A 26447-nucleotide genomic window follows, 5' to 3' on the forward strand; every position below is an offset into this window, starting at 1 on the left:
CGAGGACAATTCTCAACCTATATACTCAACAAATTTTTGATCTACAGACTTGAAATTTGATATATAGGCTTTTATAAAAACTTTAATCCGTTTCCATTCAGAAAAAAAAAGGGCTGCTAAGGAGTCAAAATTGAAACGTTGGTACATAGAGGTCAATGGGTTTTTATCTGCTGTTTCACTATAATGCGCGTGCGTGAATAATTCACATTAGATTCTTTGTTTAGAATAAGTAGGTTTGAAAACACTTTTTAAAAAGTGTCAAATGGGTCTAATGGTTCTTGTACTCGAGTCATTGCCTTTAGGTTTCGGTCTCAGAGCATTTATTTTTTTTATTTCATTTTTACTTACAAGAAGTGAACTGTTCAGAAAAAACAATACCTGCATGCACATGTCTCCGTTTCTGTATGAATGAAAATATAATTCATATGCGTACTTTTACGACCGGGCAACGCCAGGCAGTCTGCTCATTATAATAAAACAAAAAAAAAAAAAAAAAAAAAAAAAAATGGAAATATTTATCCAACTTACATTTATATGCATATACCTATTGATATACAAATGTAAAAAACATTCACACACACCCATATACAAACCTAAAGTTAGGTATTTAAACATACCTCAACTGAACAATTCATTGTTTTTTTTTAAGGAATTACCATTTATCAAGACTCAAAGGCCACTTAAGGATAGGGGTTAACGAGTATCAGGTGGCTGGCAATCCCACACCGATGGTGGAAATTGGTAGGATTTAATTTTTTTTTTAAAGTGCAACTCAAGAACTACTTTATAGTGCAGCAAGAATTGCACAATTCCCAACCGCAAATCTGAACTGGCCAGCAACAAGGAAAAGTTCACGATGCCTCAAAACAATGCAGAGATGAGAAGAGAAAGACTAGAAGTTTTCCTTCTCCTAGATTAGTTGAACAAGCAAGGCTTGAGAGTCTAGTCTACCTTATTCTTTCATCCCTAGCTGGAGGGAGAATATACAGATTCATAACATTCCAAATAATAGTGAAATTAATGCAATATCTCACAACTGAACTCCAATTCCATATATCATGAATCTTGAAAAAGACTGAATCCGAAAAAGCCATGTGGTAAATAGCTGATGATCCCAGTTTCCTATTTTTACAATTAAAGTTGAGGTTTCTTGTTTATTTTTCACTCACTTTTCTATAGTTGAATATACTTTTGTAATTTCCAGCTATAAATCTAATTATGCAAGTGCAAAGTCTGAGATATGTTGAACTTAGTATCGAAGAATTTGCATTTTTTGTTTTAATAATCAAAGTTTATTTAGACTAGCTTTACTATTGTACAAGTCATTTGTGCAAGTTCCTCATAGGCTCAGCCGTTTCAGAACCTATCTTTTGCAAATTTTACACAAAACTAATTTATGTCTGGCAGTGTTCTTAGATATGTTTGGTACAGAAATTCGTCTGATGAGTATCAGAAATCGAGGAAAGAAAAAAAAAATGTCATCTGGAAATATAGCTCAATGGTAGAGCTGTTCAAGCTCGAGTGTACCTCGCCATTTTATTTTAATTTTTTCTTATTAGTTCAATTTATGATAAAAGAGATACCATTTAAAAATTGCCGCAAATTATTTTTTCATTTGCATATTTTAAAACTAAACATTAATAAGGAGTGACTTTTTCCAGGTCATTCATAGTCAAGCCTAAATGTCAGCTGACGTGATATTGTAAACAAACACAGATGGAATTTGATGAACGATATTATCATTATTTTTTTTGTGAATTAGTCCACCGGATAAATTATTCCTCGCAATATATAATCAATAGAAGATTGATTTTATGATAATACATATACAATCTGCATAAATAAAAATATTTTTAACTGTATTGCAGTGTGTGTGTGTGTGTGTGTCTCTCTCTCTCTCTCCTACAGCCCACACCACTGGAGCGATCATGACCAAACCTGGCCTAATGAAGATCCTACCTAGGGACGGTGCACACTTTGCTAGTATTTATATAGTAAATTATGAGAATATATCCATGGCAATTCAATTACGCACAAGTATCTGTGTTTCACCCTCACAGAAACATCAGCATTTAACCTTATCATTTACTGCAGAGACATGGAAAACTATGTTGCTTAATTGCCAGAAATATATTTTCCAACTTCACTAAAACTCTAATCACATATTGAGCACTGTTAAATACTAAAAATCTACACGTAATATCATAGGCAGGTTTTTATATTAAAAAAAATAAAATATGATTTTCAGTATCTTTGTTGGGGGAGGGTCTTCTGTATCAATGATTGTGGACTTAAACTGTTCAAGTACTTGAGCTACAAAATTGCAAGCACATTCAGACACTCACCAACTAAGCTCTTGAAATTGCAAGTGCACCTAACCTCAAAGAGTTTAAAAGGAACAACTCATTGTTAAGCCTATTGAACACCACAAGTAATGTTAACAAAACAACACTTCATCTCAGAAAATGTCACATGTTCATCTTTACTTGGCATGTCCATTTAAGCAAGTCGAATGGTAAAACAAGAAAACATGATTTTTGGAACACAAGAAACTCCTTGTCACTTTATTTTTTTTACTCTTCACCCCAAACAAGGCATACTGCCACTTGAATGTAAGAGGCTACTATTAGGGATTATGTCTAACAGAGGAATGTGGGGATTTGCACAGCGAGGTGTCTGTTCACATTACATTTTAACTTCTGCAGGTTAGTAAAGTTAGGGAAGCAGAAGGAAATCCCAAAGTTTAGCAATTTAAGAGAAGACTTTTCATCATCTAGGAACCTAAAAATGAAGAGGTGGAATTTTTCTGCTTGTCGGGTTAATCGAGGCTATTTACATTGTGGGGGTATAAGCGCTAGGGAGTTTAGAGCACATTTTATTAAAATACTTATAAAAGAGACAGAGATGTGACACAGCGGCGATAGAACAGAGGTTAGGAGTTTAGTAAGTAGTGGAAGACCTATGAGATTTGAGAGAGAGTTTAGTAAATAGTGAAGACCTATGAGATTTGAGACCTTTTTTTTTTTTTTAGACATTGTCCAAGAGTGAGAGATGCACCAATCCATATATGGCAACATCCGATGCATGAGTGAGCGGTGCCTTTGCAGAAGTATAGGATACTTTCATATTAACAAAAATTAACTTGTCTGATGAGCAAAGTGATGTCGCAAAAGTAAATAATTCAAACTTTACACATTTTAAAATGAATTGTTTCAAAATCAATATCATCCCATCAATTACAACCAGCACAATTTTAAATACATCTTAAAAAATAAAGGACGTTTACTAATTTGAAACTTGTTTAGTTGGCAATTATTTTTTTTATGCTGAAAAAAAATTGGTATTGCTTGCTCTTGTTTCATCAGTCATGATTGATCAAAGTCCTTAATAATGCACAATTGTATTTTAAGTGTCGTCAACACTGAGGACTGAACCTTCAACCTCCAGAAGAATGTAACTTACAACTGAATTTTACCAAGTACTTTATCCACTACACCACAGGTCCTTGCAAGAAAGTTACATCAAAGTGTTGTGAAAATGACACTCAAGATGAGAACAGTAGTCCGAAGAATACAACAAAAAAAAAAAAAAAAAAAAAAAAAACGTGGCCTTTAGTTCTTGACAAGCTGGTGCTTCTGCATTTACCAACACGTGATTTCCACAAAGTTGATTTGGGCTCTCTTGGTAGCTGACGAAAATAACCAGAAAAGGTCATCCGAACGTTCAATTTTTTTGTACGAACGCGCTGTCTTTTTTTAGACAATACGAATCTATGAAAGATACATTTTTATAAATTGGAAGAAATAAAAAGTAATGTTAATCATGCAGGATAGGGTTAGACACATGTTTGTAATTTTATTGCATTTCCACGTTTTTCCTGTTCATCATGATTTCAATGTAACATTTTAATGTTTTGCAATCTGACGTTTCTGTTTATTGCAATCTGAGTGGCCAAGCACATCCGAGAAACTTCTTGGAAATCTTGGGGTCAATAAATACAGAAGTACTCAAAAAACCTTTGTCGTCTTTCATTAAATTACGTATTTGAAAATACTTTTGTAAAAAATGATTAATGGTAGGAAATGATTTAACTAAACTTCTTAGCATGTTAAAAACAGCAAAAGTTATAGGCCGTTAACTTATAATGAATGTTTTATGCAAAATTGATGGCTGAATATTGTTAAACTTGTGCTCATAATGATAATTGCATTAAATGTTAATGCTAAATGCGCATCAAATGGACACCATAATGCTTAGTTCGTTACACCTTGTAACAAAAGTCCATGCAAAATTTCAACCAGATCAGTATAAATACCATAATAAATGTGGTATTGTGGTGATTAATCCTCATTAATTTTAACCAGATTAGCCAAATACTTTCAGAAAAAAAGCAGGACTGACAGACCAAAACAAAAATAATATAGATAATAGGTGCACCAAACATTGACCCAACAGGTCACAGATGGTTTAGTACATAAATAAAAAGTCAAATATACAAATTAGATTTTGTTTCTCTTAAATTAATCGGAAATTTCTACGAGAAACACCAGTTATAATTATCAAGCCATGAGAATTCGTAAAATTGAGACCCAGATGATGTAGAAAGTTTGAATCTTATTGGTTTCATAGCATCAGTTTCATCATGGCTGTTGACAATCTTCATGTGGTCTGTCCGGTAAATACCAGATTCTAGAAAGAACTGGGGACACCAATGTCAACAACAGAATCAAGGTGTTCAAAAACAAGAGATGCCGATTGATACAAATTTAGGTTTCACATCAAGAAATAGTTGACCTTCTGCCACCTCCAGAGTTGACTACGCTCTCAAAAGATAGACCTCAATATTATGGACATATCGAACACCGATACGCACAATATTGTTGAACAGACACCTCCACAAGTAGATAGCACTAATCACGCCTACCAGCTGGAAAAAGCATAGAGGTGGTTAACTAAAGACTTGAACTGAAACAGTGAAGACAGACACGGAGCTAGTGACTGGCTTCTGCTTTTTGATGTTTATGGCGGGAACCAGAAATGGTTGAAGAATACCAAGGAATCTGCTGCCAATTGATGTTGGTGAACTGTTTACATGCTGGACATGGTGAATTCATTTAAAACACACACCCCTCATGGGTGAATGCTGTTATATTACAAGAATAAGGATGTCTATCCGTTGAAATGAGGACCATCTTGTCATTCTCGAGAGATGATGGATGACATGCCGAATTGTGAAGCCAGGGTTGTACAATCACTAACCACTCCAGAGTCGGTACTGCGTCGGTTCTAGTGGCAAAGAAGTACAGGACAACTGGAAACAATGTAGAGAAAAGCAAAGAGCACATACGACACCTGGCATTCCATAATAACCCATTCTAGTATTGACTAGGCTCAGTGATGCTTAAATTAAATGGTTAAATTTGTGTATATTTTTGCATCAAATACTAATCCAGAAAATAAAGTGAGAGCAAATGTGCTATTGTGATGACTAATCTGCATTAATACCTAAGCGTGCATCAAACAGATACCATAATACTTGTAACAAAAGTTCATACAAAATTTTAGCCAGATCAACTCAGTAGTTCATAAGAAAAAGTGCAACAAACAGACTAAGTGTAGATATAAATAGGGTCATAAAAGCACAATAGTTTAACGATCAAAACCCCTTAATGTAAAAAGGATTATATTGGCAGTTAAATAAAAAGGGGAAAGGGAAACAATGAGAGTCTACGGTGGACTCCAAAAATCAGGAAACAAGCCGTTAGTGCCACAATGAAATCGAGCGTATGCTTGTCAACCTTTCTCGCCCGTTCCATCGACAAGTGATCTCCGTGACATTTTGTGCCGCAAGTTGAGAAAAGAAATTAACTGAAATTAGCAACTAATTTTTTACTGAAAACAGAAAAAAAAAATACTTTTAGAAACGAAAAAGGAATTTATTTCAACATTTTGTAGTAGAATGCTCAAATGTTATAATTTTTTTTTTTTTTTTTTGAATAGGAAGCAAAGATGAGGATTGTTAATGTTCAATTCACACTCTTACGTACTAACATTACACTGGGTTTCATACAGCTAAGAGACAAACGTCAAATAATGTGGTCTTTGTTTACGAGATGTATTACTAGCAGGGCACCCGATGTTGCCTGATCGTAAAATACGCACAAATATTATAATTTCATTTATACAAAAATTGAAACATTTTTCTAAACAGTTCATTTCTTGTAAGTAAAAAAAAAAAAAAAAAAAAAAAAAAAAAAAAATGGGAAAATACTCAAGCCGAGATCAAAACCAAAACCTAAAGACAGCGAGTTAAGTACAATAACCATTAGGCCAGCTTGATACGTTCTTTAGAAGTGTTTTATGCCTACTTATTTTTAACATAACAAATCTATCATGTGAACTATTTACGCATGCGCATTTGTGGAACGGCTACAAACAGATAAAAATCTGACGACCTCCCCCCACACCAATTTTTCAATTTTGACCCTTAGCAGCCTGTTTTTCTGGATGAAAAAAGATCAAAAAGTTTTCCACTGAATAGCCTATATACCAAATTTCAAGTTTGTAGATCAAAAATCCGTTGAGTATATAGGTTGAGACACACACACAATGTTACGCCGGATTGAATGATGATCAAATGTTCCACACTCCAATATTTCTACTGTCAGAGAAACCAATGAAATCGCCTATTTGTAAATCCAATTGATTGATTGCCTGTTCTAGTTGGGGACCCATTGCAATGCACCATGAAAAAGCTTCATATGCATACCTGCTGTGATTTAGTTCAAAATACATTGTAGTCTACATTGCACTGTAGAGAGTCTACCGTTGATTTTATAAAATCATTTTTATATGACTTGAAACTTAAGATGCAAAAGTCAAGTATCATGGTTCAATTGTGCTTAAAAAATTAATTCTAAACGCACCCGCCATAAAATCAACAGTAGGTCGATTTTATATGCTGAGCTTTTCTGCTTGTGTGGTAATAAAACTTCTCAAATGCACTTGTGCTGATAGTCTGTATAAGGTGTTAACTTTGGTCAAAATCGCCTCATCCTTCCATCAGATTATTTTGATTATCAATACTTATGAAAAACATTCCGATACAAAACCTAAGAACACTGCCAGATACATAAAGTGCATTTGTGTGAAATTTCATTAAAAATTGATCCAGCCGTTGTTGAGTCTATAGGGAATAAATTCACATCCAGACACATGCAGAATGTTCCTTATATATATTAGTTAGATGGTTGGAACAGCCGACTGTCAACTCGACATTGTAGGTTCGATCCACGGCTGGGGAAAGATTAGGTCTAGCCCCACTAAGGAGTTTTGATACAACGAAACAGTACTGTATGTGAATGAGAAAAAAAAAGAAATATATATATATATATATATAACTACAGACAAAAATAAGAAAATAGAGTAAGAAAAAATAGAAAAAAAAATTCTAAGTTTGGAAGAGAAGAGAAGGAGGGGGCTGATGAGAGGGAGTGAAAGTAGTAAAGCAATGGGGGTAAAAAGGGGAACACACACACACACAGGAACAGAAGGAGGGGGAGGGGAAGGAAAGGGAAAAGATTTTCAAGTTTCTTTTGTAAGAATTGTAGCGCTGTTGTTTCAATAACATAGCCCAACCGCATCCCATGAACGGCAGAAGTCGTTATAGTTTCTTTGACGTGTCTGGTCTGTACCGGGTGACATGCTGGGCTCGAATAATGCAAGCATCTCTGACTCAGCTTATACGAAAAAGAAAGATTAGAAATTACTATCATCCGACTGCAGACCCCCCACCACCACCACACACTCTTCATAGGTTGATCAAAAAGCAAAATCTAGTTTGAAACAAAAGCAAGCGACTCTGCACCTCTGCGTAATGGTTCATAGTCTACGATAGAAGGTAGTGAGGAGTTGGGCATTTTAAAAAAAAAAAAAAAAATCTAATTCACAATTTGATTATAAAAAAAAATTTGATTTCAGAACTCATCAAAATTTGCCAAGTTAAAAAAATAAATTCCACAAAGATTCCCAAGTTCGATAAAAAGATTCCTCTCAAAGTTTGACAAGGTACACCTGAATATGGTTAGAAGTTACATCGGCCGAAACGTTGTGAAAAATGACAAAATAAATGAAATAAATGCAACAACCGTTTGCAAATTTGTAGTGAAACCAATACAAATGATGAACTGATTTCCCTAGTGATAACGAGTACTCACACGATCAAAGCACCGTCCCGGGTGGAAAATGTGATTATTGCTGTTCCAAACATCCGAGGGCACAGCAAGATACGTCATGACTAGTTATGCAAAGGATTTCTTTTGCCCAAGAAATTGATGACTGACATCTGAGACAACGAAGCGAGTCATGGTCAGTTATGTAAATGAATCGTTCTGAACCCAATAATAGCAATTCACCCACTTAATGATTAACCTATCGTTTTATTCTAGTCAATTTCTATTGCAAGAAGCCGTGTTCATTGAAGGATGCGTTCGTTAAACATTTGTAGTTCCCTCGTCCATTAATGTTTGAGGCGTTTGGTTTTCTGTGGATTCCGTTCGTCTGTGTAGGAATGGTAATCTGATTAAGTATTACAACGAAAGTTTAATTTATGTCCTTCCAGTTGTAGGAAGGACAAATTATTTCTCTGTAAAAAATTTTTTTTTTTTTTAATCTATAAGAGAGAAAAACTATCTCTAAGATCGGATTTTTTCGATTTTCAATACTTTTTCAATTAATTTCTGTACAAAACATATCGAAGAACACTGCCAGACATATAAATTAGCTTTGTGTGAAATTTGGTAAAGAGATTCCGAAACGGTTTAGCCTATGAGGAAGGAACTCGCACACAAAATGACTTTTCTAAAATAGTAGAGATCTGATGAACATTTGTCATCATATCTTTTAGACTCATGTAAAACTCAGAATAAGGGGTGACAAGTTTTAATCAATATTTAGAAAAATGTTGGGGGGGGGTGAAACAAAATATTGAAAACTAAACTAAATTTCCTGTTAATTTTAAAAAGAATAGTAAAAAAAAAAAAAAAAAAAAAAGGAGGAAGATGATGGAGGGAGAGTAGACTTGAATGTGCATATAAAGCTATGAATGGGAAGATGAGGAATAAAGGTTTTCTTTTTTAATATGTGAATAGCACAAAAAGAGACAGAAAAGGGAAATAGACAAAAAGAAACCTATTTCGATATTCTAATTTGCAATATGAAAATGTTTATTTACTCGAATTCTATTCCAAAAAAAAAAAAGTGATGTAAAATTCTTTTCGTTTTGCAAACCCGATTGAATTTGATTTGTGCGAATGCTTACACCACCCTCGCTGCCATTCATTATTTCTATTTATTATTTATGATTTGCTTTCAAATTTACATCATTTGCAGTTTCAGTTTTAAAGAAAAGCTCAAAAAAATAGAAACGACATGTGCAGAGACAAGAGAAGGGGGATGAAAGAAACTGATTGCAAATTAAATAAAAATAAATAAAAATCCACCCTGCATCTCCCCATAAATTTAGACATGTCTACGATTGCCTATAGCATTCATACATAATACCAAGTATCGAAATCTATATACTAGGAGTTAAGCAACATTTAATCCAACCCCAACCAAGGCCTTTTTACCTTATACGTTTAAATCATGCAAAATACATGCTAAATTATTATTTGTTTTTTTTTTTACTACAGAGTAAAAACCACTCAAGGATAAGAGTTACTGGTGTCAGGCGAGTCAACAGTGATAGTGGCAATTGGAGTTAATTTATTCTAGAGGGTGGTTCAACATGAACTTGTTTGCGTTGGACTTGAAAACAACGATGAAGAAGCACCTCCATGGTATCTTATTCCACAGATGAGCAGTTTTGTAGGAAAAGAGATCTCATAGAATTTGGTTAGCTCTAGGCACGTATAAAGAATAAGGGAAATTGCTGATAGTGACTGTAGTTAGTTGGGCGTTTGCTGGGAATGTCTTACAAAGGAGGGGACATAGAGTAAAGCTCAATAGGACACCTGCCATTAAAAATAATGATAGAGCATAGATAAGCTCAGAACGTCTATTTTGTGAGAATGACGTTGCAGGGAGAAAAAAAAAAAAGACAATTGCTCACTAGATTTTGAAGTTGGTTTTGTACACTGTTCTAAGGAAAAGGTGCTCTGAGCAGTTCCTCCCCTAAACAGCATTCCATCTTCAGATAGACTTGGCTCTTATACAGATATACGATTGCATCAGGAGCGAGATACCTTCTGGAGCGGTAGAATGATCCAATCTTTCCAGTGATCTTGGCAACAGATTTCATGTTCCACTTCAGATCAGGAGTGAAAGTCAGTTCTAGAAGCTTGTCAAGGCATGGTGCTTCTTTAAGAAGAGTCATTTCATTCATTGATCTGTGCAGGGATTTTCTAATGTTTGTATAATTTTACTTACATATCATATATTATGATCCACACGGCTTTGCAAACTCGCTTTTTCCTCATTCAAAAAAATCTAACCTGAGCTCAATGGGTGACCTGACAGGTTACATATTTTTCTACTATCACGACTAGAGATGTTTGCTAGCTTGCTTGTTTGTCACCGCGCACACTCTTCATCTATACATGTTTTAGATGGTGGGAGAATGGGAAAATAAAGAGTCGAATATAAAAAAAAGTAGTGGGAGGAGGTTGTCGGTATTCACCTAACATTTCGTTTGATATCACAACTAAAGTTGTTCTCGCATCAAGAGAAGGAAATCAAAAGTGCATGCCCAAGATGAACATCTACAACCAGTATTGGATAATCAAAGGCATGCGCTAAAAACATTTCAAATTTAGAACTTTCTACGCAGATGTTTATAAAAGCAGTTTTTAAGAGAAAGGCACACAGATCAACCCAAAATAACTACACAAAGTTATGACACTCTTGACCAACAATTTTATATCACCATCACCCAAGAAAAATAAACAAAAAATATATATAACCACTTTTTCCCCATCTGACTAGAAGGATATACACACTTTGGACTTAACTTTGGTGGCATTCACCCAATTGAGCTGGCTGAACATACAGTGTCTTGAATCAACACAGACCACACATGACGATCTGCAGTGGCTAAGGTAGATATGGGCAGCCAGTTGCAGGACCAATGGTGAACACCGTAAACTTGAGGTAGGTTTCACATCGGCTTTGATAGTGTGCAACCTAGTTTTCCAGGTATCTTTGCTAGGAGTGAATCTGGAGCTATTGCACATAGCATCATTGAACAAAAAGTTACCACTTATCAAGGCCTGAAAGCCACTCAAGAATAAAGATTAATGAATGTAAGATGGTAGTGTAGTAATGATTAATGGTGTAAATTGGGTAGATTTGGTATTATTTATCGAGACGGCTGAACAAGACCTTGTTTATCCTTCACGACTGAAACAATTTTTATTTTTGTACCTTTTCTCCACGTTAAAAAACGACTCTGGTGTCTAACTGTCCCGTGGGGAGGCATAGTAAATAGGTACATTGGATTTTAAGGCTATCGTGCTGTATTCAACTGGGAAGCAGGCCAGCAGAAGTGTTCCACAGGAAGCCAGTTTTGGGAAAGAAGGTTTCTTCGTGGAATCTGTTTAGATTTAGGCACAGATAGAGAGTAGGGGAAACTGTATATAGTGGTTGTAGCTAGTTGAGTTTTTTGTGAAAGTTTAGCAAGAGGGGGCATAAATTGGAGTTCAGTCAAGCACTTAACATGAAAATAACAATAAAACAATTTAGCAGAGACAGGCTCGCAAAATCTGTTGTAGGGAAGAGAAAAGGCCATCACGTACTAGGTTTTGAAGCCAGGTTTGAAACTATCAAGACTGAATAGAGTGTGCTGAGCAGCCCCTGCCCGGATGTGATAACCGTATTTCAAATGAAATACTGTTAATAGAAATTACAAAAAACTTAGACATAATAAAATACTATATGTAAACAGAAAAGATAAAGGAAATTGCCAGAATTGTAATAATCTATATTATATTTCTCTTTGTTAATCTTGGGATCTGGAGCTTATGCTTATTTGCCGGTGTTGCGGCACATTTCATGGCCAAACCAACAAAGTCTCCTTTTCAAAAAACTTGGTTAAAGAGAATGATCCTGCATGATACCCAAATTTGTGTACTGGAAAAAAAAAGGGTGCCAGCGGACCTGCAATATTTGGCAGCGCCAGATGCAGTCATTTCAAACTACCTTTCTTTGCTCCATCTCTCAACAGCATGATAGAATCCATAAGAGAAGATCAGATAGAATCCATAAGAGAAGATCAGATATTAAAACTGCTGAACTCATGTCAGCTTTTCTATTTTCATTACAATTTATTCTTGTGTACAGCATTCATAAAAATTATGATATTGAACAAAAGCATTTTTTATCGACTGCTGAGTTACTTCCATTTGAAATCTCACATGAAGTATTTTGTTGTTTTTTAGGGGTTTTTTTTCTCACGTTCATCCCAAACAAGGCATATCATCACTTGGAACTATGCCTCGGAAAGATTAACAAGATGTTGGTTTATGTTACATTTGAACCTCTGCATATCAGTACAGCCAGGGAAACAGGCAGCAGGAAAGGATGTCCAAAGTTTAGCTGTTCAAGAGAAGAATCTATTAGAGTATAAAGCTTTGTAGCATTGTGGGACTTCAGTGAAGGGGTGAGATTTTGTTGCTAAGCAGGTGTGTCGGGAATATGTACGTCAAGAAGACACAAGTGCAAGGAGTTCAGAGCACAGTCAATTAAAATACTTATAAAACAATAAATAATGTATGCATAACAAAGTAGCAGACTTTTTGGCATGGAATGAAGTTTGACAAAAAAAAACAAAAAAAAAAAACTGGCAAATTCCATACCATTATTGTATTTCTAGTGAAAAAAAAAAAAAAATTTAACTCTTATTCATCCCCAAACAAGACATATTGCCATTGTCTGAGACAATGTCTATAGGAGCACTATGAAAGGAATTGAGGATCGAGATGTTTGTTCACATTACATCTAAATTTTAACAATCGAGAAAGTGAAAAATAAGGAGGGAATTTCAAAGTCTAGCAGCAGTTCAATGAAATTTGTTTTACATTATAATTTATGTGACTGAAATAGGAATGAACCTAGATGTTCAGTAAAAAGACTGGACAAAATAATTTATAGAATACTTCCTCGGCAATCTTGAATCAATGTTTAATCGAATTCAAACTTTTTTTTTTTTCCACATATTATTTGAATTCTTTTGACTACTGTTCCCATCTTGTGTTATTTTCACATTTCAGCTGATGTAACCTCCAACCTTCTCCAGGTGTACCTTCTTGAACTTGGAAATATGAATGGAATTTTGAACGGAACCCATTATGTAATTCACGGGGGTAGCATGCTCTCCTTCCTTCGGCCATGACTGAATAGAAGCCTTAAGTAATTCACAATTGTATTTTAAGTGTCATTTGCACTGAAGATTGAACCTTCAACCTGCAGAAGAGTAACTTCACAAATTAATTTTACCAAGTAATTTATCCACTATGCCATGGATCTTTGCAGACTACAATAATCTTGGCCTTTTGGTCAAGATCAAAGTGTAGTATCTGTTCTTCAGATGCTGCACTTCCATTTCTTGTTCTCTTTCGGTGGAGGAGAAATCCTTCACGACTGAGACAATTTTTATTTTTGTACCTTTTCTCCACGTTAAAAAACGACCCTGGTGTCTAACTCTGTCCCGTGGGGAGGCATAGTAATTAGGTACAATATTGTATTAGATGTAAAAAAAAAAAAAAAAAAAAAAAAAAAAAAAAAATGGCTAGACTATATTTTTTATAGAAATGGCTCTAGCCAAAGCATGAAACCACTTAAAAGAGCTAAAAAGAACCAAATATTAATATAAAGACAGTAGATGTGTAATGACCTTAGCCTTCAATAAATCAAGGTAGGAGGAAAACAGTTAGCAGGAAGGGAGTTCCACAAACCTTCAGGTCTTGGAAATTTATATTGGTTGACCTGTTATGACTTTTCCTAACAATCGAACAACATTTCATTACGTCACAAAAGTGAATGGGTGTCAGAAGGGTTACTCACACGTTTGAGATGCGTCATGATTGCATTAGCAAACTGAAAAAACATTCCAGTGCGTGTTTTCACACATTTACGAATAGAAACTGAATGAGAATTTAAGACAATAGAAAATATTGGAATCGATCAAAAGAATTGATAATTAGATAACACCATGCTTCTCAGACTACATGCGTTCCTAATTCGCACGACTACAAGTAACCTATATCTTTACAAAGCCACTATTTGTCCACGCATGAAGTATTGTTGTCACATTAGTACAGAAAACACTTGTCGATCGCTCTTGAGCAAAGTGCAAAAAACAAGCCAAACATAATAAATCCAACACTGACTACCAAGCACCAACTCCTGTCACATCACCACAATTTTGTACGTCCATCCTTGTTTTACAAGTACTTCCACAAAATGTGCTTCAACGACCTTACTGCATTTGTAACCCTCCTCTCTCAACATAAATACCCCAACAACAAACCCAACAAGCATCACAATCCTAGCACTTCTATGTGGCGATACCCGCATACAGGAAACTTTTGGCTGTGATACCTTATTTTCTTAAACCATTTGCCTTTTGAATTCCATTATGTGCTCCTGACTATACCAACATTCAGAAATTTTAATGTAATGCAAATAAACATCTTGCTGCACAACTCCCCACTGAGGAAGATCCCATAAATCGTTTGGAGTTAAAAGCTTTAAATAAAAACTAAACAAAATAAAGTACCTATTTCAGCACTCACCCAACAGTAGTTGGGCTCCATCCAGCAAATTTGCCAAGTATGGTCTACTGCAGCAGCAGTTACAGAGTTCCAGCGGCAAACCCCATAGAGGCAAGAACCCAAGATCAGCTCGGTATCAGGTTTCACTGTTCCAAGTCAGGTTTTCAGCTGACCTCCACATTGTTTTTTCTTTTTTTTTTTTTATTATTATTTCGAAATTATAAATAAAAGAAAATTTTGTAAAAAAAGAAAAAACTAATACAAAATTAATACAACCAATCGTATGCGTCTATTTGTAAATGTTTTTAGTTTCTGGGAAAGAAGAATCGTTTTCTTGAGATTTTTTCCCTTTTCAAAGTTCAACTAAAATGCTTATCAAGTGGTCCTTTGGCATTTACCATTTGCTGAAACTGTTCATGTATCAAGAATGGTATACTTAATCTTATTATAATCCCCCCCCCCCGCTTAAAAATGATCTGGTAAAGAAATGGTTCCAGCCTATAGCTTTCTGCTTCTGTCAGAAACAATAGAAATGAAGTTGGATCAGAAGAATGGAATTGAAAAAGTAGAAAGAGTTTAAGGACAGCTTTAAGAATCTTTTTTTTTGGGGGGGGGGGGGAGTCCAGACAGGCTCCTAGCTCTTCACAGCTCATTTAGCATCAGGGTACTTGTTTAGTTTGCAATAAATACCAGACAAAACTTAGACCAGGTCATTCCATTCGGAGAAAGAAAGGGAGACTGATGGTGGTAACTAGTCTGTCGATTTAAGATGAATTTTCTGCTTAATGCATCCATAAGTCAAGAGGCAGATTTCCAAAAGCTGTTTTTTTAAATACTTCATATTAACGTTCAGTTCAGTGATAAATACTAAAAATTCCATTAAAATCGAATAATCCCAATGTAGTGGATTTTTTTTTTGTTTTGTTTTGTTTTGTTAAAACCAAATTACTTTTAATGTCTGCTGCTTTCTCTATAAAGCTTGCTTTATAGAGCTTGCTTTAGCCGGAAATCGTATTTTAATTATTATACATGCAAAAGTCCAATCGGCCATGCTTTTTTTTTTTTTTTTTTTTTTATTCAATTTTCACGCCAAACAAGGCACAGTGCCACTTTGAAGCAGGGGGCTACTATTAGGGACTTAATCAGCGGGGTCATTATGAAGGAAGATGAGTAGAAAGATGTTTGTTAACATTACACTTGAACTTCTGCATATCATTGCAGTTGGGAAAGCAGAATCCCGGAAGGGAGTTCCAAAGACCTGCAGTTCTGGGGAAGAAACTATTGGAGTAAAAGGCTTTCTTGCACCTAGGGATCTCTACTGTAAAGGGATGAGACTTAGTAGCTTGTCGGGTTTGTCGGGGGTAGTTACATCAGGGAGGTACAAGTGTTTGCAGTTCGTCAGAGCATTCACCATTAAAGTATTTGTAGAACAGGCAGAGGGATGCAACATCTCATCGATCGGACAAAGGCTGAAGCCTAGATGACAGTTCAGGACCTATCAGGTTGGCGACTCTCTTTTGAACCCTGTCCAGGAGCGAGAGACAAGAAGTGGATGCACCAGCCCAGATGTGACAACAGTACTCCATACATGGGCGAATGGTTGCCTTATAGATGTATAGGATACTGGCAGGCGTAAGTAGTTTTCTAGCACGGTAGAGGGAGCCAACCTTCCTTGCAGCAGCCTTGGCAATGCTCTCAATGTATCTATTCCAGTTCATATTCCCTGTAAACGTTAGGCCGAGGAGTTGAAAAGAAGTATTTTCAGGCAATGTGTTCTTGGCCATTGCTATTGGTGGCAGAGAAGGTTTCTTGTAGTTATTGAAGGAAACAAGCTTAGTTTTAGCAGCATTGAATGTGACCAACCATTTTTGTCCTCATTCCACTACGGATTGGAGGTCATCCTCTAGTGTTTCTGCCATTTCCTTGGATATGTGTTCATTTGTTTTCCCCTCATATCTGTTATAGAGAGTGGTGTCATCGGCAAATATACCCATCTCCGAAACAATTTTATCAGGGAGGTCATTTATGAATATCAGGAATAATAGAAGTCCAAGGATAGACCCCTGAGGTACTCCAGCATTTATGTCATATTGTTTGGATGTACGACCGTCGAGGACAACTTTGATTTTTCTATTACTTAAGAAGGATTTAATTACATTATGAATTCTTCCAGTGATTCCATATGATCTAATTTTCCTTAGAAGACCATCGTGCCATACCCTGTCAAAAGCCTTAGATATATCAAGGGCCACCGCTCTACCCTCCCCTGTTTTATCCAATGAACGGTATATACGTTCAGAAACTACAGTTAAGATATCTGCTGTTGAACGGGCTTGCCTGAATCCATATTGTTTGTCAGTCAGGAGTTTAGCAGCTGTTAAGTGCTGAACTAGGGCTTGATTAACTAAGGACTCAAATATTTTGGCGAAAAGCGGGAGGAGGCTAATGGGGCGATAATTTAGTGGGTCAGTTCTTTCACCAGAAGTCTTGAAGACTGGTACCACAGAGGCGGTTTTCCAGCAGTCGGGAAAACAAGATTCGTTAAGGCATTTATTGTAAAGTTTGGACAGAACTGGAGCAACCTCGGCCATGCTTAAGTTGGAAAAGTATTTACAACCAACTGATGATCCATCAATGACGCTAAAATTTGAATAAATCTATTTGCCAGATCTTAATACTCATTCTTGGTTTTACTCTAAAAGAAAAATGTGACAACTGTGCAATATAGTTAACAGGGGAAAAAAATGGGGAAGGAGTAGGAATTACAATAAATAAATTTTACCAAACATAAGAAAATTTAATCAATCAACTTGCATAGTTTTGGGGGTTTTGATTTTTAACATTTTTTTACATTTTTTTTCCTCAGATTTTGGAGAGAAAAAAAAAAAAAAAAAAAAAAAATCAAAATGGCCCAATTTCTTTACTTGATGTACAGATTCAACATGTTTTAGCAAAAAGGTGCACCCAACAACCATCATGAATGTGTTAAACACTAGACTACAAATACTTACTTAGAAGATAGTTAATTGCATTCCGTTGGTCAAAAGTAGTAGCTCAACTGGTTAGTAGCAGCAGACGTTCCCTGAACTCATGAACTCTTACCTTTTGCAATCACACACCAACTCAAGATCATCTCAGTGCTATGATGTCATCAAAGTAAGAAAACTGCCAAACAACCTCAATAAGCTCACCATCCAAATATTTTCTCCACATCAGTTCCATCAATCTCCATTGTCTTAGACTTCCTGCACACAAACATGTACCTTTCAACCTCATTCCAATGAACTTCTTGTGCATACACTAATTAGTACAACAAATATTTGCATCCAACACACTTTCAGGAGAATTTTCACTTCGCATATATTTCAGTAGCATCCGTGTGTACAACTCCTACAGCCCACACCACTTTACAGATTATGACTAAACCTGACATGATGGTCTCAGATCTTGGGATGGTGCACACCATTTTTCAAGGTCATGGTAAAAAGGTTAAGGTCATATTTAGTGCGGCTCTTCATAACCCCTCTCACGCCCACACCTAGAGATGGCGCACACTAAGTTGGGGCTCGTCACCATCCCAGAACCACCACCATGGCACCGGCCAACTTCTTTGTGAATTTAATCAAGTCATCCTCCTCCACCTCCTCAACAAAATTAAACAAATGTGAATCTGATTTTTTTTGTAATTATTTCAATCTTTATGTGTAACAATATAAGTGATAGAATCTATTTGCTTTCAAGTTCATAGTTGCATTTCACTCACTTCAGGAGGTAGTTAAAAATTTTTTTTAACATTTTAAGAGATAGTTGCTCTTACAACATCCACTTACTGCAAGGGTGCCTATGAAGCAGGTACCGGAGAATACAGCAATGTCCCACACAAAGTCCAGGTATTTTTGCTTGTACAAAATAATATTGCAGCCATACTTGGGTGGTGTTGATTGATTTATCGTATCATCCGTGTTCAGAATACATTTGTTGCTCGTCCAAAAGGTCGCAGGATTTGTCTGTATGATTCTAATGGTCATTATGGTCATCAGGAGATCTCAATATTGACAAAGAGACCTATCCACTAATTAATCCTCGTCTGCAGTTTGGGGGGGGGGGCTAATTGAAATGGGTCATCAACAAAAGTCGAAAGTTTATGTGAATGCCTCCACCTCATCTTGCATTGCCAGCAAACCAGGTTTAACTGGCCATTCTTTACTAACAACTCAATCGTTAGTTTGTGGTGTTCCAACATCTTTGATGATGATATCGCAATTGGTAAGCCATCTCATACGGTCTTGCTCAAAACTGTCATGGATGGGCCCCCATGATTAGAGATGTGATGTAAACAACGAATGAAGATGGCTCAGTTCGGGCGAGGATGAAGACGGTTTCGTCTAATCAAATGGAAAATATTTTAGCTGGAGAGAATTCTGGTAGATGACAAGGAAAATCTTCCAAAGATGATGTAGAAATGCAAAATTATCTTATGCTACACTGTTTTTATAAAACAGTCAGTTGATAAATTTTCTAAAATTATTTCATTTTATCTTTGCTTTCTCCAATGCGTAAGATTTTTATTCTGCTTCATATATCTTATTTGCTAAAGCAGGGCTTTACATTGCGAGTGAAACAGTCGCATTTGTGAGTGATTTTTCCAAGTGACGACTAAAAATAATAAAACACTTATTTTTTGGGGCAATTTTATTTCTTATACCGACAATTTTCCAAAGATCCGTACTGTATGAAAAACATCTTTTCAACCATTATTTTTTCTTTTTAATAAAACAAACAAAATCAAATATTTTAAACAATAACAGAATATACTCCTTTTAACAAAGGCTATTCAAAAAACATCTTAAGAAATTCAAATGTTTATACCCTCATGTCTAAACATAAAATTCAGTGTGTATTTAGAATTAGACTTAATACAAACAAGGCCGATAGTCATTAGTCACATGCTCTCGTTTAATGAATGAATACGTGAATGTAGGATTGACATGAAATTCTTTAAAGATAAACTAAAATGACCGAAAAATGGATTGAAATGACTTAAATAAATAAAAAGTAAATGACTTAGAATGACTTTAATGAACTTAAGGATGAATTGAATGACCTTAAGAATGACTTGAATGCTTCAAAAATAACTGGAATCCTTCAAAAATAACTTGAATGATCTGGAGAATGACTTGAATGGCTTTGAGACTGATTGGTTGTAAAGTGGGTGATCATTTTACATTAATACAGAAAAGTGATCCCTCACTTTATATCAGAAAGTTACAAACATAAGTACAGCATGTAGTAAAAACAGATACTACACTTTGATCTTGGCCAAAAAGCCAAGAAAAGCAGTATTTATTTGCTTCCCCACCAAGCAAATTAGGCATAAGGCCGCTTTTTAATGTGAGGAGTGAAGGGGAAATGGGGACCAGCTCCCTGGGGAGTAGGGGAGCTGGATAGTGACAATTGGTATGAAGGGTTGCCCCTACATTGACCAAGGTCTGATATGTGAGTTTACCCCCACATATGGTCTTTGCTTGCAGTATGTATTTATTTGCTTCCCCACTGAGCAAATTAGGCACAAGGCGGTTTTTTAATCTGGAGAGAGAGGGAGGGGGGAGGGAAAAGGGGACCAGCTCCCTATGCGTGGGAAATGGGAGCTGGATAGTGACAATTGGTATGAAGGGTTGCCCCTACATTGAACAAGGTCTTATATGTGGGGTTGCCCCCACATATGGTCTTTGCTTGCAGTATCTGCCGGAACAGATAAAAAAGGCCAAGAAAAGCTTCAAAAGTTAATAACAGCATCTATTAAGAACAGACCTTTGATCTTAACCAAAAAGGCCAAGCACAAATGTGTTACAGACAGACCAATGGAGTGACTTATAGAGTTGCTAGCATGCGGCTAAAAATAATCTTTATGTACTTACTTGCCATGAAACGAAAATGTGTCATATTCTAAAAATCACGCAGGTTTGGTTAGTAACTTTTCTATTTGGTAAGTAAACGAAAATATTTAGTTGCCAAAGGTTAACTAAAGATAAATTTGTCCGCAGAGTTCTGATGGGTAACATTTGTGTTTTCTCTTCCAATTGCTGATGCTAATATAATTTATTGTTTGGGAACTTATATTGTTTGCCATTTCTTTTTCAGGAATTTATTAATTGGCCAACATTGAAGAAAAACCGTTCCCAAATGAGTATCACTTTTCTGTTAAACATTGAACAAAGCTTAGCGATATTGTGAGGTATTGCTGTAGCAACCAGAGTTAATTTAATTGGAATAATCATTGCCAGTGATAAAAGCTAATCAGCCTCCATTCAAACAATGATACGAGGAGGATGGAGATGAGGCACCACCAGGAGACTTCATATGTAAATTAATCAACTTGTCAACCACCAGATGCCGAGAGCAATGTCTGGTAGAGATGATTAGAAATGAGTCAGAAAAATTTTTGATTATTACAGAGATTTGTTTTTTAAAGATTGATTTAGATTTTTTTTTTTCAAGATTGATATAGATTTTTTTTAAAGATTGATAGATATAAATATAACCAAAAAATGCCAATATGGACACCTTCCACCAATCTCAGTCTTGCTAAGAAAGTAGGTTCCAATTTGTTGATCATTCCTGGAGAATGAAGTCAATGACACTTTTATGGAATCTATTACATAGTACAAGATAGGTGTGGTGCAGACTTCCAACCTCTGAGTTGACGCTGCCAGTCTTTCTCTGCTTTATCGTTACTTTTATGGTAACTACTCGATTGAGCTTCATTCTAAGGTCTGACCCTGTAAAATGTTTTACAACAAATACTCGTCTAGTTACAATTGTAAATAACTTTTCTCACTATTGTAATTTAGCCGTTACATCACAAATGGACAAATAAAAGAAATAAAAATCCGGGTCTGCATTTTTTCTTTAAGTTTTTATTACAGTTTCTCTTCCGTCTCGACACTACTTATGTCTTTCATCATCGTGCATGTGAATATGATGTTTTTTTTTGTAAACAGTTCACTTTATGTAAATAATTTTTAAAATACTCAGACTAAAATCGAAACCAAAACCTAAAGACTGAGTCAAGTATGATGACCATTAGGCCAGCTTCACATAATCTAAATATCGTGTCAAGCTGGCCTAATGGTTATCGTATTCAAACCTACTTATTCTTAACATAAGGAATCTGTCATGTGTCAGGAGTCACACATGCACATTCGTGAAACAGATAATCCAATGATCATCACCTACCAATTTTTCAGTTTTTAACCCTTAGCAGCCCTTTTTTCCAGATGAAAACAGATTAAGTTTTCCACATTTGAATATACTATATACCAAATTTCAAGTTTGTAGATCAAAAACTTGTTGAGTAATATATATATATATATATATATAAAAATATAGGTTGAGAAGTGTCCTCACACATTCTCACTATATGTCGTTGAGTATATAGGTTGAGTATATATGTGTGAGGACACTCAACCTATATACTCAAATTTTTTATCTACAGACTTGAAATTTGGTATATAGCATATTCAGATATGTGGAAAACTTTTTAATCGAGATATATATATACATATATATATATATACTAGCAGGGGTACCCGGCGTTGCCCGAGTGTTTGTTTCCGGGACGGAGGGGGGGGGAGTTTTAAAAAATGTTATGGTAGGTAAGTAGGAAGGATCAAACCCGGAGTCATGAGTAAAAGTAGGAAAATAAAGTGTGAAAAAAAAAAAAAAAAAAAAAACATCTGCAACGTTAACAGTTCGGCCATCAAGAAAAGTCCATTCCAGTTGTTTAGGAAAAAAAAAAAAAAAACCGACTACGGTAGGTCGGCGCGAACGTGAAAATATAATGTGAATTGTCCAGCACGCTAACCACTACGCCACAGAGCACTGCAGCTTAGTTTAGTGATTTTAAATAACTTCACATGAAAGAACTACGAAGCCAAACCGGTGTTCTCTTCTCAACTGTTCCTTGTGAACGATCCCCAAACGATGTTAAGTCGTGGCAGGGGGAGGAGGAATTTATTAGAGAGAAAATATTTTACCACTTCCATTGATCTTAACCGATTTTGGCCGTGACTTCTCAGCAGAAAAAGTATAGAAATCTAAGATTATCGAGGAATTTGAGAAATAATAAGCCTATAACACACCTCAGATATTGTTCTGCCGTTTGTGCATATTATATTTGCATGAAATATCTTGATTTTTAATCCTATTAATGTCAAAATCAGACGGGAAAAAATGAGTCCATTTTATTTATATAGAGATATATATATATGACAAATTTTTACTGAACATGAATAGGATTTTCAAGCACTTTTCAATATTTTCCATATTTTCAGAGTAGGGTTTCTTAAACTTCAGGACACCATGGAGAGCCCCTGAACAGAGTAAAAGTTTTTCATGGAGCACTAACAATTTCTAAAATAAATGTGTAAAACATTTCAAATTTTAACACTAAATAATGAAACTATTTTGTTTTTAATCAAAAAATAAAATAACAAAAAAATGCAATTTCTTTTTCATAAACCATGCTGAAATCCTTCCCACCTGTAGTTATGCATCATATCTGTTTCCTGTAAAAAAGACCAATACTTAAATGTCTGCAGCCATTTAATTTTTCCATATAAAGCATTTGATCCTCTTTAAAAAAGGGCTTTCATAGCCCCTCAGCAACACTCACTCACAGAGCCCCAGGACTCTGTAGAGCCCACTTTGGGAAACCCTGAGTTAAGAGTTTTAATCCAAACCGGAAGTTAAGTGTTAACGGCGCTCATTACATATGCCATGTGTGGTCATGGAAAATAAAAATATCGATCAACTCTCAGAAGATTTCGAATGTGCTATGGAAGACCTGCTGATGTCTGAGAGATGATTGGAGAGAAAGAGTTAGGATAATCATAAAGAATAATAAATGGTTTTAAATTGGATTTCAAAGCAACTTTTAAAAGTGTGGACGTTTGACTGAATATAAACACCTGCATAATAATTAAAACAAATTTTTTTAATTATTAGACATGTTAAAAAAATTTAAAAAAAAAAGAAAAATTTTAATATGGTTTTACTATTAAAAATGATTACGCGATTCTTAAAACTGATAATTACACCTAAATAGACCTAGTATTTATATATTAATACGATAGCACGTGTTATCTTACGTGGCATGCTTACATCTTTTTTCTTCCGAGTGTTGTTCAATTGTTATGACCTTCCATTTCTTGTAATAAATAATTTTACCAAGAATTCTTCATAAATTTTGGTTCAAGCTGATGCACCCAAGTCATATGGATATTTGGGGGAGGGGGGATTCACAACTTTATAATATATAAGAATCAAAAGAAAATTGACTAATAATAGATATTAAATCTGCATAAATTAAAATGTATTTAAGCGTATTTTCCGACCGGGAGTCCCTGCTAGCTTAGATAAATACTTTTGCCATTTTAACAAAAGAGCTACAATAATATCAGAACATCCAGAGAATGCCAACATCAACATATTACATATGAAAGAGTCTGCTTTCAAATTTCCACAGGTTCTGCTAGTAGAATTGAATACAATATGGAACTCATTAATTATTATGGTGCAACAGCTAAAAGTGCTAAGTTATGACAGTTTTCTGGAGGTTGAAGGTTCAATCCTCTGTACATGCGGTAGTAAGCACTAATTACAATATCGAATACAGAAGCAAGTCCTGGGAAAAATATAACAGAAAAAACAGCTGGAAACAAGTTGTAGACCATGCACTATGGCAATAGAACAGTTACAGCTACATAGCTAGAAAACATAGCTATTAAAGCCGACATGATATGTGAAAAGAGAAAGAAAGCAACCTTAGAAGTAAGTGCCCCCAATGTGATGCCGAGCTAAACAGCAGAAAGGGGAAAAAAGATAAGGTCTTATGTCAGACATGAAAAGAAACTTAGGAAGATCTGTCGGTTGGAATGTATGATAGTGGTAGGATGCTCCATCCCCAGCTAGAACAAAAGAAAATTGAGAAGAAAAAAAAGTAAATAAAAGTGTTCGGCTTTATTACACAACTGCACCCAGACAAATACTTATATCTTTAATCTAATATTAGGTAACCTCCATTGAATCGTAAAGACTTCAGAAGACCGATTTATATATATATATATATATATATATATATATATATATATACACACACACACACACACAAGTTGCTTGGTCGAATTTAGAAGATAACATCAAACAAGAGTACTTCAAAGACAACTACAGAAGAGGAAAAGAAAGAAAAGAAAAAACACATTAAACCATGAAGGATGAGAGAAGAGGTAGGCGGGGCGGGAGATCTTCAAAGGAAAAACTACCGCAACACATGATCATTAAGGGGTCGTCCCTACCCCCCACCACTTCAATAGTAAAGCTGTTACCCCATTACCACCACCTCCTTCATTTTCTCTTGTTTTTCATTTCTTACAAGCGAAAGAATGTGTGTGTGTATATATATATATATATATATATATATATATATATATATATATATATATATATATATACACACAGAGAGTTTGTTTTATGCAATTATTTAGTGTATGTGCACACGTTTGTAGGTGCATGCGAGTGTTATATCAATCTTGGATGATCGACCGGTCACCTCGAAACTTATAAGACAATCCGGTCCCCCTACCCCCATGATGATAGAATGACAACTGATGCACATAAAAAATAAATAAAAGACGGATGAGATCAGTGATTGAAACAAGATTGCGTGTAGCAACAATTCAACATACAACGTTCACACAGATTTTCAATGTCCATTTTAACGGAGTATTGTTCTCTACTTGAGGGTCATTTTCACAACGTTTCGTCGATGTAACCTCCGACCTTCAGGTGTATCGTGTCGAACTCGGGATATTGGAGTAAATTTCGAAAAGAACCTTTTATTTACTTCACGGGGGTAGCATGCTCTTGTTCTGTCCGCCATGACTAAATAGAGGTCCTAAGTAAAATTCGCAATTGTATTTTTCGGTTGCTCACACTGAGAATTGAACCTTCAACCTTCAGGGGAAGGTCACTTTTACAATTGACTTTTTCAAGTAAGCCACTATGCAGTGGTAGGTGTATCAGAAGCCGCCATTAAAAATGTGTGATAAGAAACGTTTGTCTAAAATATTAGTCCTCACTATATATATGTCGTTGAGTATATAGGTTGAGTATATGCGGTGAAGACACTTCAACCTATATACTCAACGAATTTTTTATCTACAGACTTGAAATTTGGTATATAGCATATTCAGATATGTAGAAAACTTTAATTCGTACCTTTGATCACTGTGGGGAATACCCCTTCATATCAAACAATTGCTATTCATTAAGACACTGACAGAGCTCCCCAAGAGTGGGAAGCTGATTGCCCCTAACATTTCGGAAAGAACTGGCTTCCAGCCAAAGTTAAGTGCATGATTTATTTTCTTCTCCTGCGTCAACTCATTCACTTTCACTTTCTGCATGTCAACTTTTTAATTGTTAAATTAGAACACTTTTCACTTCCTGTCCTGCCGTGGCCGAGTGGTAACATGTCAGGGTTTTTTTTTCACTTTAACCTTTGTGTCAAGGCTCCGGGTTCGAGCCTACCTGCCGACTACAACTTTTTTTTTCTCAACACACCAACAAACACCCGGACAACAACGGACACCCACACTAGTCTATAATATAAATCTCACC

General features: G+C 35.5%; 1 protein-coding gene and 2 pseudogenes across 2 annotated transcripts in view; 1 reads left to right on the plus strand and 2 right to left on the minus strand.

Annotated features, from left to right (window-relative positions):
- LOC145249764 (axin-1-like) overlaps window positions 1-26447 on the minus strand; it is a 251355-nt gene that overhangs the window by 191910 nt on the left and 32998 nt on the right. The gene's annotated exons all lie outside the window — the stretch shown is intronic.
- On the plus strand, window positions 13531-13756 carry LOC145249911 (U2 spliceosomal RNA; annotated as a pseudogene).
- On the minus strand, window positions 19965-20109 carry LOC145249898 (U2 spliceosomal RNA; annotated as a pseudogene).

The sequence above is a fragment of the Euprymna scolopes genome, chromosome 28 (assembly GCF_053919585.1).
Source record: "Euprymna scolopes isolate OS-2025 chromosome 28, ASM5391958v1, whole genome shotgun sequence".
NCBI lineage: Eukaryota > Metazoa > Mollusca > Cephalopoda > Sepiida > Sepiolidae > Euprymna > Euprymna scolopes.